Genomic DNA, 12,299 nt, shown 5'->3' with positions numbered 1-12,299 from the left:
ATATTGAGCACTATCATTCTCTGCTGTGCACATCTTTGCCTGACCTTATCCTGAATGCATCCCCTTTGACTTACTTTTTAAAGCGCCTAATAGATTTTCTTTAGCTTGAGGCAGAGCAAACCTCTGCTGGATTGAACTAATGTAGAAGTATTAGAAAAGATTGGTGCTGGGAATTTTTTTCCCTCTTTCCCCTTGCTGTGCAATAGGAAGAAAATGTATGACCTAAATCTGCCAAGCACCTTCAAATGGAAGGAAGAAACACATATGGAAAAGCCTTAGCAAGTCACCCAACTCCCTTTAATTATGAGAAAGCCAAGGTTGCTAAATGAATTGAAAGTAAATTGAATAAGTATTAAATTATTATCGTTTCCCTCACATATTTCTTTTCATATATTCACCAGCAGATAGTTTTACAACATAAATAAATCTTTTCAGATGTAAACAAGTCTTCAGTACGTACTACTGGAGTTGCTGGTGGAGCTGTCGGCCGCTGGATGGGGAGGGAATCGACGATCTCCAGCACCCTCTGCAGCATCCTCGCCAAAAGACAGGCTCGGAGTCTTCATCGCAAAGGAAGGGGCACAAATCCCTGCCTCTGGGTTATGAATCTCTGGGATCTAAAACAGGAAAATGCGCTTACATGCGGAGTTTAATACTACCAATTTCTTGTTTTCATCCCTACGCAGGAGGAAAACAGTTTCTGAAATCACAAATCTTTGTAGAAGGGGAATGCAATTCCTGTCAAGAGTCCACATTCTCGGTGCAGAAAGACCACCAACATTGCATTCCAACAGTCTGCCTCTGCACCAGGCTCCAGCCCTGGCTGGCTCTTTTAGGGCAGACCCAAAAATGTTATGCTCTAAAGTGTAAGTATACGTTAAAATATAGCTTAATTTCCTAATTTAATCCTTTGCTTATTAACCAAATGGCTTTCCATTTCATTTTCAGTGATCCGGTGTCCAACTGCTGTGGTAAGAAGATGAGAATCACATCCCTTTAACATTCACTAAAACAGCTCAATAGCAAAGTTTCCAGAGTCAGGCGTGCAGCACCAGGTACCCTGTGCAGGAGAACAGCTGTATGGAGACTATTCCTGGTGCAAAAATGTGTAACCCCACTAAGGGTGCAAAGCTGAACTGCATTGTATTAAGCCAGGTTCTCTCTCACCCTAATATTCAACTAAGAGATGCTCCCTAGTTTGCTTTGTCCCCCTTTAGGAGCAAGAGTACCTGGTTGCAGAGCTGCTGTCTACCAATGACTCCTTTATTTTGCTGAAGTGCAGACATGAACTTTGATGTATTTGCCTCAGAATCAGGATGGTATGAGCTTGCCTTTTTCCCAGAAAAACCACAAATTGTTCTCTTCTCTTCTCTTCTCTGACAGACTGCTTCCCAGGCAGATATTGAGCAGAGCTAATTTGGCTCATCCCTGCAAGCCTCCTTGGTGACAATTATGCAACCAGACCTCTCCCATGTGGGGCATTTCATGCTGCTTAGACATGCATATGAGAAGAAGGCTGTTTATATTGTATTGATACCCTTCTGAGCATTCCTGTGCTTCTGTGCCCCACTCCTGCTGTCCCACAAAGTCCAATCCCTCCCACCTGCCCCTTCAGTTATATGCCTAATGTGACTTTTCTCCTCTGCCCTGTCCTCTTGTCAAGTTACCCTCCTGTGGAGCAGCTGCTGTTACAGCAGATGTAAAATGGTTCAGCACCACTCACTAATATTAGTTTTGACACTAGCACAGAGAGGAAATAAATTCTTTTCTAGGGGAGAAGCACAAATTCCTTAATGCAGCAGATCAGAGCAGCATCCGTGACGATGCTTGAAGAGAGCTGGTTTACTATCTCCCTGAATATAGCATACACAAAGCAGAATAACTCTTCCCCACCAGCAGCCAGGTAAAAGCTGCCCCAACTTGCCCTGTGCAATCTGTAGTTATTTTCCTCCAGCCTTACAGGACTCCAGTTACTAATCTAGAATCTTCTTATTAGTCCATAAAAGGGTTGCCTCTGAGAGCCTTATCTGGGAGGAGACTTGCTTCACAGGCTGGACTTCTCCATGGCTGTTACACCAGGTTCCGGTAACAGCGGAGAGGTGGCCAAGGCATCTTGAGATGGGATGGTTGTTTGCTGGTGTTTAGGCAGGCATAGCACACAGTACATGAAGTGGCATGGCAAGTGCTCAAGCTTGGCCAGTCCCCTCCATTTATGCATTTGGCAAAAGGCATGCAACAGTCTGGTTGATTATGGGGTGCAGGAGAGGATTTTGCAGTGGATAGTGAAGCTGGATGGAGTATCAGGATCCTCCTTCTAGGTCAAAAAATAAGAGTTGCTCAGGGCTGTATGGTTTGATTGTCAGCCAAATGCCCCTTCTGCTCTGTAGCATGAGGCCTTCAGTTCTAAAACCTGTTTTGCAGACATCTCTGGCTAGAGTCCAGACTGAAGAGAGATGCAGGGCCAGAGCTGTTGCACAGAGTTCAGGGAATCTGAGATCCTTCTGCCCGCAGGTGTGTCCCAACCTCTGCTTCTCCAGCACACCTCCTCCCTGGAGAAATGGATTTACTCTGCCCTGAAGAGTAAATCCAGCTTCTCTGAGGAAGTAGTTTGTCTGATGATTCATAGTGGCCTGAGCTACAAGGGAATCATGTCTTATGAAAGTGCTGCACATGGTAAACCAGGTTTTCACTGTGTACCAGTCCTGGTAGGTGATTTTTACCTCCCTCTGAAATCAAGAGGAATCTGACATGAATGAGATGACCTAATATGCAAATGATTATGTTCCTGACCTGGAAACTCCTCTCATTTCTCCTTTGTTCTGCTTTCAGGATGAAAGCACCAAAAGCATTTCAGCAAAGTCGGTACCAGCTACCCTGGTGGGAAATACCTTCAAAGAGTCCCTTTTGCTAGTGCTGCAAGGCTGAACACAGCTCATGAAATAAAGAAATTTGGCTGAATTCAGGAGCTGCACCCAGTGACACCACCAGTAATTGGCCCATTGCCCCTCTGACTAGATCTAATGGAAATCTTTGATGGTTGAAGGAGTGTTGATCTGTTAATCACTGGAGCACTCAGTAGCCTCAATTGTTAGCTGATTCTGTGGACAATTTCTGTTCAGGTTATGGATTAACACTGCATGTGCACATAGAGTATTATATTTGGACAGAAAGAAAACAATTAATTCAGCACAAAGAAACAAGAAACTAAACTGTTTAGATAACCTTAGGCTTTTTCTGCTAAGAAAAAAATCAATACAGTTAGAAGCTCAGAAACTACCTAGATTGCCAGCAAGTCAGACTGTAAAGCCAAAGTAAATAACTAAAGCTACAACAGTTTCCATTTTTTGCTCGTAGTAACTTTTTAAAATTTCATTTTATATAAGTTTTAATAATTCTAAGTATTTCTGTGCAGCTTGCACCTATTTCTTAAGTTACCTTTGCCTGCAAAGTTCAGTATTATTTTATACAGAATCTTTGTTCATATGTATTTTGAATGCTACAGCCCTGAGAGTCCCCATCTCTTTGATGATATCTGCCAGATTCCAGGAAAGCTGGCACAGAAAAGACTGTGTCAACTTACAGATTTCCAGCGTGGGTAGTTTATCTCTGCATTCCGTTCACATATTTGATGTCCTTACCCCGACAGCCAACATGGTGCTAATTAGCAGCTACACTGCTCCTGGCAGGTTGTGTGAGCACCCATCAAGTAGCACCTGACATGAATTTAATTCGCTTCACAGATTGACTGCTTTGTTATTTGCATTTCAATAACACCATCAGGTCCCAGCTGGTGGTGGGACCCCAGCACACAGAAGAGAGAGCAGTGCCAGCAGTGTGGGAAACGTAGTTAGTTGTAAGGGCATTAACTGGCCTCAATAACTATGACCAGCCTCACCTGAGATCTACATCCACACCTTTCCTTTAGGCCCAAAGGCTCTGTTTAAGCTCAGGCCAAAGGTTTCAGCCCTTCATCAAGGTATGGTGTAGTTATGTTTGTTCTGATCTCTGCTGCAGAGCTTGTTTTGTACGAAGGCTTTGCCCTATGCTGTAGATGCCCTGTCTTCAACCCTGTTTCAGGAGTGGACCTTGGACCCAGGCTGCAGCCCTGTGTTTGCCTCCTTTTGTCCCTGTGTGGATTTCTTGGATGGCCCCTCGACCTGTTGTATCACCTTGCTTTATCTGGGATTGTTGATAGAGTCTGTTGCTCCTGTGATCTTCAGATGTCAGCTTGCCTCCTGTTGTAGAGCAGCCCTGCCTTTGCTACTCACTGGTATCAAGACAGAGTGGAGGAAGGAATGACTACATTAACACAGCAAGTTCTGGAGGAGCTACTACTAAGGGTGCTGGAGCTAGGATAAAAGTCCATCCTTCAAGGAGAAATAAATATATTCATCAGTGTTCAATCCACAGGATGGACAAGAGGAAATTATGGGACTACCTGTGGCTTCCTCATCCCTCAGGTAAGCATCCAAGGAGAATAATGAGTACTTGTATTCATCTCTTACTCCTGCAGTCAGCAGGGATGCTAGCAGAACAGGTAGCTAGGGACAGATGTGGGCTATGCTTGCTGTGAATCCATCTTTGGTTCTTCTCTAATGATGCAGGGGCTACAGACCCTTTCCTAGGGAGCCCCAAGTAGGAGCTCTAAAACATGACTATGAGAGCCATCTCTAGGCATATCCAGAGATGCTCTTGGAGTTACTAGAATGCAGACAGCATCTTGGAGGTCATTTGTCATTCTGCCTGGCCTGAGAGGCAAGGCACATTCTTCAGACTTCTGTAGTTATTCCTACTTGGTATAAGGTTGCACTGTGTTCTCTTCAGTAACTTGGCTCTTAAGTGTGTGATGACATTCAGAAATAATTCTAATGAAAGAAGAAGGAACAAGACAAGAGCAAAGAGCTTTCCAAGTAAGAAACAAAGTATTGAAATCTTTGGAGGTAGCTTTTTTTTCTGTGTGCTTTAAAGTTTATGATGCAGAGAAATTATGCCACTTGATGCAAAATTTCTTTCTTTTATTTCTTTATCTTGCAAACTGACTGCAGACAGTATTTACTACAGGAAGTATCTGCAGACACTGAAGAGTCAGGAAGTGGTGCAATTGTCTCTCTTTGCATACTTTATATGTCAAACAGCTACCTCTCCTTTTTAGCCTTGCAGCATATCAGAGGCTGTAGTAGACTGTATGCTTCAGACATAAGGAAAGTCAGCTGGGCTCCCCCGTGAGGCAGTGACTCTCTTCAGTGCTGCTGAGCCATCTATATCCCCCAGCATGAATAGCATGTTTGTGGAAGTCAGAGAGCCCTCTTAACAAAGCTCAGAGGAGGGAGTTCAAGTCCCTAGTGAGAGTTTCTCATGCTTGTCCTACTCTGGTGGCAGCCTGGAAGCCTGTACAGAACTGTACCAGCCCAGGTGGAAATACTATGTAGAACCACTTCTCATGCTGCAAAGATAAAAACTTTAGGAGATTTTACTGAGCAGAAAATGTTAAGATTCCCCATGGAGATTAGGATGTGCACACTGAGGTGTTGGGTGACAATGTAATCTATAAAACTCTCATCTTGAGAGGTTAAGGAATGAGGTGATGCTAAAGAGTGGGAGATTAATCGCTCCTCCTCCCCTTACCTCCCACTTACCTAGTGAATCATTAGGTTTCAGGAAGGTTTTAATTCTGCCCCTGCCATGTGTACATGGAAAAACATTGACAGGAGTTTCACATGGCTGGTGATGAGGTCATGTTAAGATCTGTATCACAATCAACACTCATTAGTCCAAAACGGCGAAGAAACAATGCATCCTTCTGGGAGAGGGGGATATTTATCAACTTAGGCTTTTAGGGGGGGATTCTCTTGTCAGCTGTACACATAGCTCTTGCCTCCTTCCACAAGGGCTACATGCATAAGCAAGAGACAAGGTAAACTGGTGTCCCTGAGCATCCCTCTCAGTTGAGTGACCACAGCTTTGTCCTAGATGGCTTCTTTCAAGGAGGATTTCCATCACAGAAGCTTTAGAGTGAGAATTTCTAAATTAGTTCATCAACTGAGGTGATTAGTGCTGAAATAATGTGTCTGCAGTCTAAGGCCCCTGAGACTGGCCTGGACTGGATTTACTGCAGTTTCAGTCTGCTTTGTGGGTGAAGTTATTTGTCATGAAACTGTTAGGAGCTGGACATTTGCATACAGAGCAACAGACTGTGACTCACCCTCAACCATACTGGTGCTGTACTAACTCAGGAACATTTAGGAACATGTAATCTTCATAGAATGTATCTAGTGTGTAAACTGAGAATCCTTAACCACATAAACAATAAGAAACTAACTATGGGCTTGAGAAACAAGAGGTTTAAAAGAGCAAACTGGTTTAGACTGACTCTGCAGTCAGTCTGTTTTGTCAACCGTATCAGACAGCCTGGAGATCATGCACAAAGATGTTCAGCTAAAGGACATAGGGAGGAAAAGGATGGACACCCCAACCAATCACCAGGAGACCCCCAGAGGGTGGATGCAGGAAATTTACATATGTAAGAAATTTCATGAACTACTATGTTAAACACCTGGCAATGATGGTTATGTATGGGATGTAAGCATATATGCTCTGAATTGTATTGGGTTTGACACACCTGTGTGGAGCTATCACCTATGTGTCTGGTGCTGAACTAAAGAAATCCCTTCTTCCTAACATCTCCTTGGTCTTGGGGAGTGTTTTTGCCATGTTTAGCAATGATACTTTGACCAAATTTGGATATTTTTTATGAAAAAGCTCCTGAGTAGATGGGTTTTGTTGAGAAGAGATACGGTGGTGTCTGGTCTTTTTGGATTAGTAGTGGAATTCTTGAATGGTAGTACTTCAAGTGGTGATAATCTGTGCAGAGCACAGGGACAGCAATATGGGATTTAGGTGATCAGATCAATGACGCTAAAAAATCAAGAGGAGGACAGAAACACTTAGCTTAAATGTTTGAACTGAGACAAAACTTAAAGAATGTAAACTTGCAAGTAGGAAAGCAAAAAAAAATCACTTAAAACCTTTTTCTTATCCAGTGTGCTTTTAAAAATACCCAAAAAAATGCCTTCTTATTTTATTGCTTCTATGTTGTTTTTGTTTTACTGCTAAGCAAAGTCAGAATTAGCTCAGAACTTACCAATATTTAAAAGTAGTTTGTAATGACTGCGCCAGTCTTCTGCAAAAATGCAAAAAGGAAACAATCTGGTTTGGCTTCCCAAACCAGGCATCAAAACTGAGCAAAATTCTTTTGCAGATTAGATTAACAAGACAAGGTGATTCTACTGGTAAATGCTTCTAGTGGAGGCGAGGGAGGTGCAGTGAATTTTAAACACTCAATCTTCTTTCTATCAAAAAAGCTGTTTAAGTGTATTACAAGTTATCAAGTTCACAAAACAATATTCACTCAAGTTATGGTATTTTATGCTAACTTTTGGCTTAGACTAAACTTTTATGGTCAGGAGACAAATTCTTGGATATGGGGTCTTTGTAATAGAAGACCTGGCTGACTTACAGGGTCAGGAGGAGCAATGGTCTAATACAATTTATAGCCTACTCAGCTTGGATTTCCACTTCATCAGAGTACAGTATCAGGAGTAATGTTACATTGACAATACTTCCTTTTTTTGTTTGCTGTGTAAAAACTATACATTATATAGTCCTAAAGCAGAGCTACTATTTTCTTAATGGGAGAACAAGGATAGGTTGTGTTTCCCGAAAGTGTTTTTACAAGCACAGCCTTCGCAACAGCTCAGATACTCCCAAGTCCATTTAAAACCAGCAGCCCTGAAAATAAATCCTCTGATTTTAATCTATCAGAGATCAGAAACATAGGAAACTCAAAGGCTAAGCTCTCTTGAGACTGAGGCCAAATTATGGGAGCTCTGAAAGATACCGGGAGGGGAAAGTCTGTTTTAAAACCTGGAAACAGGCCATTTACCATGGGTGGGAATGAAGTCAGTAGGACTGGAAAGGGACCCTGGAAGACTCTGTTCCAGTGGTCCACTCAAAGTAGGGCCAGCAGAAGGGATAAAGTCACTTTATTATTTGAACAGGCAAAGATACTTTAGTTCCACTGAACTGGAAGGGTACAGCAGTATAGTACTGCTACAGTGCCCAAATCAACCAGTTCAATGACAGCCATGTCACCTGAGTAGGAACTTTATCCTTGGATCACATGTGCATGTAACACTGAAGATGTTTAAGCCTTCTCTTGTCCTGTTGCAGTCCCCATTCCCTTTTTTTTTTACTTTGAAATTAACTACTGCTTTAAGGTATTTAATTATAAAAAATACTTTGTTTTGGAGGCCTGTGTGATGTGCATGAACTTTCTTGAGGAAAAACTGTTCGTATCCAGTCTGACAGCTTGTCCAGTGTAAAACCATCAAGAACAGAGAGCTTTTTTCTTTCTGTGCTTGCTCAGTCTGATCTGAAGAGGAAGGGTTCAGAGAGCTACCAGGCATTACTGCAAATGAAACAATTATACCAAGAATGCCTTCCAGTAATTTTCCAGAAACTAATTGAGATGACTGACTACAGAAAACCATGTATGCTATTATTTTTGCCTTTATTTTTTGGTTGTTGTGATTGCTGTCTATCTTAGTTGAGAAAATGCCATTCTCTATGCACTACTTTTTGTGTGAGTGTATAGATATCTTTCAGGCTTCAGAACTGGTTTTTGTCTTCTGACTGTGAAGGGAGGACAGGATTGGTAATATCAACAAAGAAATCAATCGCAGGCTGAGAATGAAACTTTCTAGTGATGTGGTTATTGCAGTATCATTAACTACTTAGTTGCTGACATTCTGTGCCACAAGCAGTGTTAGCAGGAAACCAATAATGTTTAAATTTATTTGAATACATTTGACTAATTAGCTCCTGGCTGTAAAGAATGCTGCGAACTACTGATGAACTCCAGCTAAATAGTAATGCTTGTAATTTTGTGCTTTAGAGCAGGTTCAGTGATGTTTCCTAATGGTGCTCCTGACCTTGAAGGTGCTGGATAATCCATGTACTAAAAAGAGCACTGATGTTGGTGTCTTCTAGAGGGGGTTAGTGAATGGAAGCACTGAAGGGACAAGTTCAGTCTGGCAAGAAAAGGAAATTGAAAATATACTACTGTTAATGTGCTATTATGTGCCAGTGTGTACCAGAAGGCATATACTGGGCGTGATCTGGCTGGATCAACACAGCTATTCAAGAGGGATTCAATCGGTCATGTCCTGGCTGTATTGCCAATGAGATTTGACTGTGAAGCTTGCAAGTGCCATACAACTAAACCATCAAAATACTGAAGTTTTCTGATTTGCAAAAGAAAGCCTGAGCTGGTCTCCATAAACCCCTGAATTATAGCTTTCTGTCCGTGCAAAGTATTTCACAGGAACAATCTATCTGGCATTTGGGCACCTCTGAATTGTACAGAGCATGCGTAATTAAGTGGCTCAGAGGTTGGTGCCATCAACAGAATTTTGGGGTTTTTGATCTTGGGGAACTCTATATGGCACCGAGTCTGCTAGCAACAGATGGGGTACATCTGTCTCAGAGTGGGGTGAAGATCCTGGTGCATGCATTGGCCAGGCTTTTTTGAAAGGGCTTTAAACGAGGCTCAGAGGGGGAGGGGGTTAAAAATAGGTGCGCTAGTGATGAACCTAAGGATTGCCCCTCTAAGATGATGGCATGGCCCAGCTGAGGTGTCTTTACACCAATGTACACAGCATGGACAACAAAACAGGAGGAGCTGGAAGCTGTCCTGCTACAAGAAAGCTACGACATAGTGGCAATCATGGAAACACGGTTGGATGAATCCTACGTTTGAAGTGTGGCTATTGATGACTACAAGCTGGTCAGAAGGGACAGGAGAAGGGGTGGGGGTAACCACTTCATTACATAGAGGGCAAAGAACTGTTGCTAAAGAATAGCCATGAGCAGACTGAAAGCTTATGGGTAGGAATTGAGGACCAGGACAACAAGGGGAACCTTCTAGTAGGAGTCTACTACAGGCCACCAGATCAAGCAGAGACTACTGATGAAGCCTTCTTGCTCCAGTTTGAGGATGCAGCACAATCAAAGACTCCCATCCTTCTAGAGGATTTTAACCACCCCAACATCTGTTGGGGTGTGATGGTTTGGGGGTTACCCCGCCCCCCCACACTTTGTAATTTGCCCCAGCTAACTCAGACGGCCTCTGGGAATATAGATGAAGCAATTTATTTACAGCTAGCAGAATTTACAAGCAGCTATTTACAATATATACAGTTATATACAATTATATACAGAAATATACAAAGGATAAACAATACAAAAGCACAACTCCCCTCCCAGAAACCTGAGTCCCCAGGAGGGGCTCTCAAACCACCCCAACACCTCCCCCCGGCCCTCTCAACCTTACCCCAGTTCTCAGGAAGAAAAGAGGTGCAGCCAAGAGGTTAGGGAGCAGGGTTAGTGGGAGCAAGGTTAATGAGATGTGACCAGGTCCAAGGCAAAAGCAAGAGTGAGAGACAAAATGGAGAAAAAGTCTTTCTTCTTCCCGGAGTTCTCAGCGTGACTGTGAGAGAAGTTGACATCAATTGTTTTCATTTCACTGCCCGTTATCTAGTTCTTCTACCAAAACATTCTAGCTTGCTTCAAACTAGCACATGGGGAGACTAGCATGTCTGACTGCAGGCAATCTAGGAGGCTCCTAGAGTGCCTAGCTGACAACTTCCTAAGACAAGGAATTAACAGCCCTACATGAGGGGAAGCATTGTTAGACCTGTCGGTCACAAACACTAGTGAAACCATCAGGGATGTCAAAGTTGAAAGCAGCCTGGGCTGCAGCGACCATGTCCTAGTGCAGTTCACTGTCCTAAGGCAGATGAAACCAATGAGAATCACAGAGACTCTAAATTTTAAGAAAATAAACTTTTGGCTTTTCAGGGAGTTAATTAATGGGACCCTGTGAGAAGCAGCCTTCAGGGACAAGGGAGCAGAGCAAAGCTGGCAGATCTTTGAGGATGCTCTTTATAGAACACAAAAGAGAACAGTCCTCACATGCAAGAAGTTAGACAAGGAAGGCAAGAGTGGCCTGCTGGTCAAATTAAAGGGCAAGATGGGGCTATACAGGAAATGGAAAAAGGGACTGGTGTCCTGGGAAGAATATAGGGATGCTGTTCAGGTGTGTAGGGATGAGGTCAGCAAGGCCAAGACACAGCTGGAACTGAACTTGGCAAGGAATGCTACAATAAATGTGAAAGGCTTTTACAGGTACATTAACCAGAAAAGGAAAGTTAAAGAAAGCATCCCCCACCTGACAAGCAAAAGTGGGGAACTGGTGTCAGTGGACTGGGAGAAGGCAGAGACTTCCAACAACTTTTTTGCCTCCATCTTCACTGGCAACCCTTCTCCTCACGGTTCTGATGTCATCAGCCTCCAAGTTGGAGACTAGGGTTTTTGTTTCTTCTTCCCAAACTCCTCAGCAAGACTCTGAGGGGAGCAGAGATCACCATTGCTTTCCTTTCACAGCCTGTGATCTAGTTCTTCTCACCAAAACATTCTACCCTGCTTCAAGCTAGCACAGTCCCCCACAACATCCTGCTCATCAAATTAGAGAGATGTGGATTTGATGGGTGGACTGTTCAGTGGATAAGGAACTGGCTGGGTGGTTGCATCCAGAGGGCAGTGCTCAATGGCTTGAAGTCCAGGTGCAGTGCAGTGACAAGTGATGTCCCTCAGGGGTCCACGCTGGGACCTGTGCAAATTAATATTTTTATCAATGACACAGGCAGTGGGATGGATGGCACCATCAGCAAGTTTGCAGATGACACCAAACTGTGTGGTGGTGTTGACACACCAAAGGGATGTGAGGTCATCCAGAGGGACCTGGACAGACTGAAGAGGTGGGCCCAGGTGAATCTCATGAAGTTCAACAGGAGCGAGTGCAGGGCTCTGCACCTGGGATGGAACAGTCCTCACTACCAGTACAGGCTGGGGGATGAGTGCTAGAGAGCAGCCCTGTGGAAAGGCACTTGGGGGTGCTGGTGGATGAGAAGCTGGACATGGGGACACAGTGCATGCTTGTGGCCCAGAAGGCAAATCATATCCTAAGCTGCATCAAAAGAAGTGTGGCCAGCAGAGCCAGAGAGGTAACTGCCACTTTGCTCTGGTGAGACCCCACCTGGAGTACTGCATCCAGTTCTGCAGCCCTCACTATAGGAAGGACATGGATCTGACAGAGGGGGTACAGAGGAAGGCCATGAAAATGATCAGAGGGCTGGAGCACATCTGCTATGAGAACAGGCTGAGGGAGCTGGGGGTGTTCA

The 12,299-nt window shown here is 43.7% G+C and overlaps 1 long non-coding RNA gene across 1 annotated transcript; it reads right to left on the bottom strand.

Moving 5' to 3' along the window:
* Positions 1-275: 275 nt before the first annotated feature.
* On the bottom strand, positions 276-3,702 carry LOC135187646 (uncharacterized). Its single transcript, XR_010307396.1, has 2 exons — positions 3,581-3,702; positions 276-617 (listed from the first exon to the last, which is right to left on the bottom strand). It is a non-coding gene; the product is annotated as an uncharacterized LOC135187646 (long non-coding RNA).
* Between the last annotated feature and the right edge of the window lie 8,597 nt (positions 3,703-12,299).

This window comes from Pogoniulus pusillus, chromosome 2 (genome assembly GCF_015220805.1).
Source record: "Pogoniulus pusillus isolate bPogPus1 chromosome 2, bPogPus1.pri, whole genome shotgun sequence".
NCBI lineage: Eukaryota > Metazoa > Chordata > Aves > Piciformes > Lybiidae > Pogoniulus > Pogoniulus pusillus.
The sequence above is the reverse complement of the archived record's forward strand: the minus strand, read 5'-3'. Positions and strand labels throughout refer to the sequence as shown.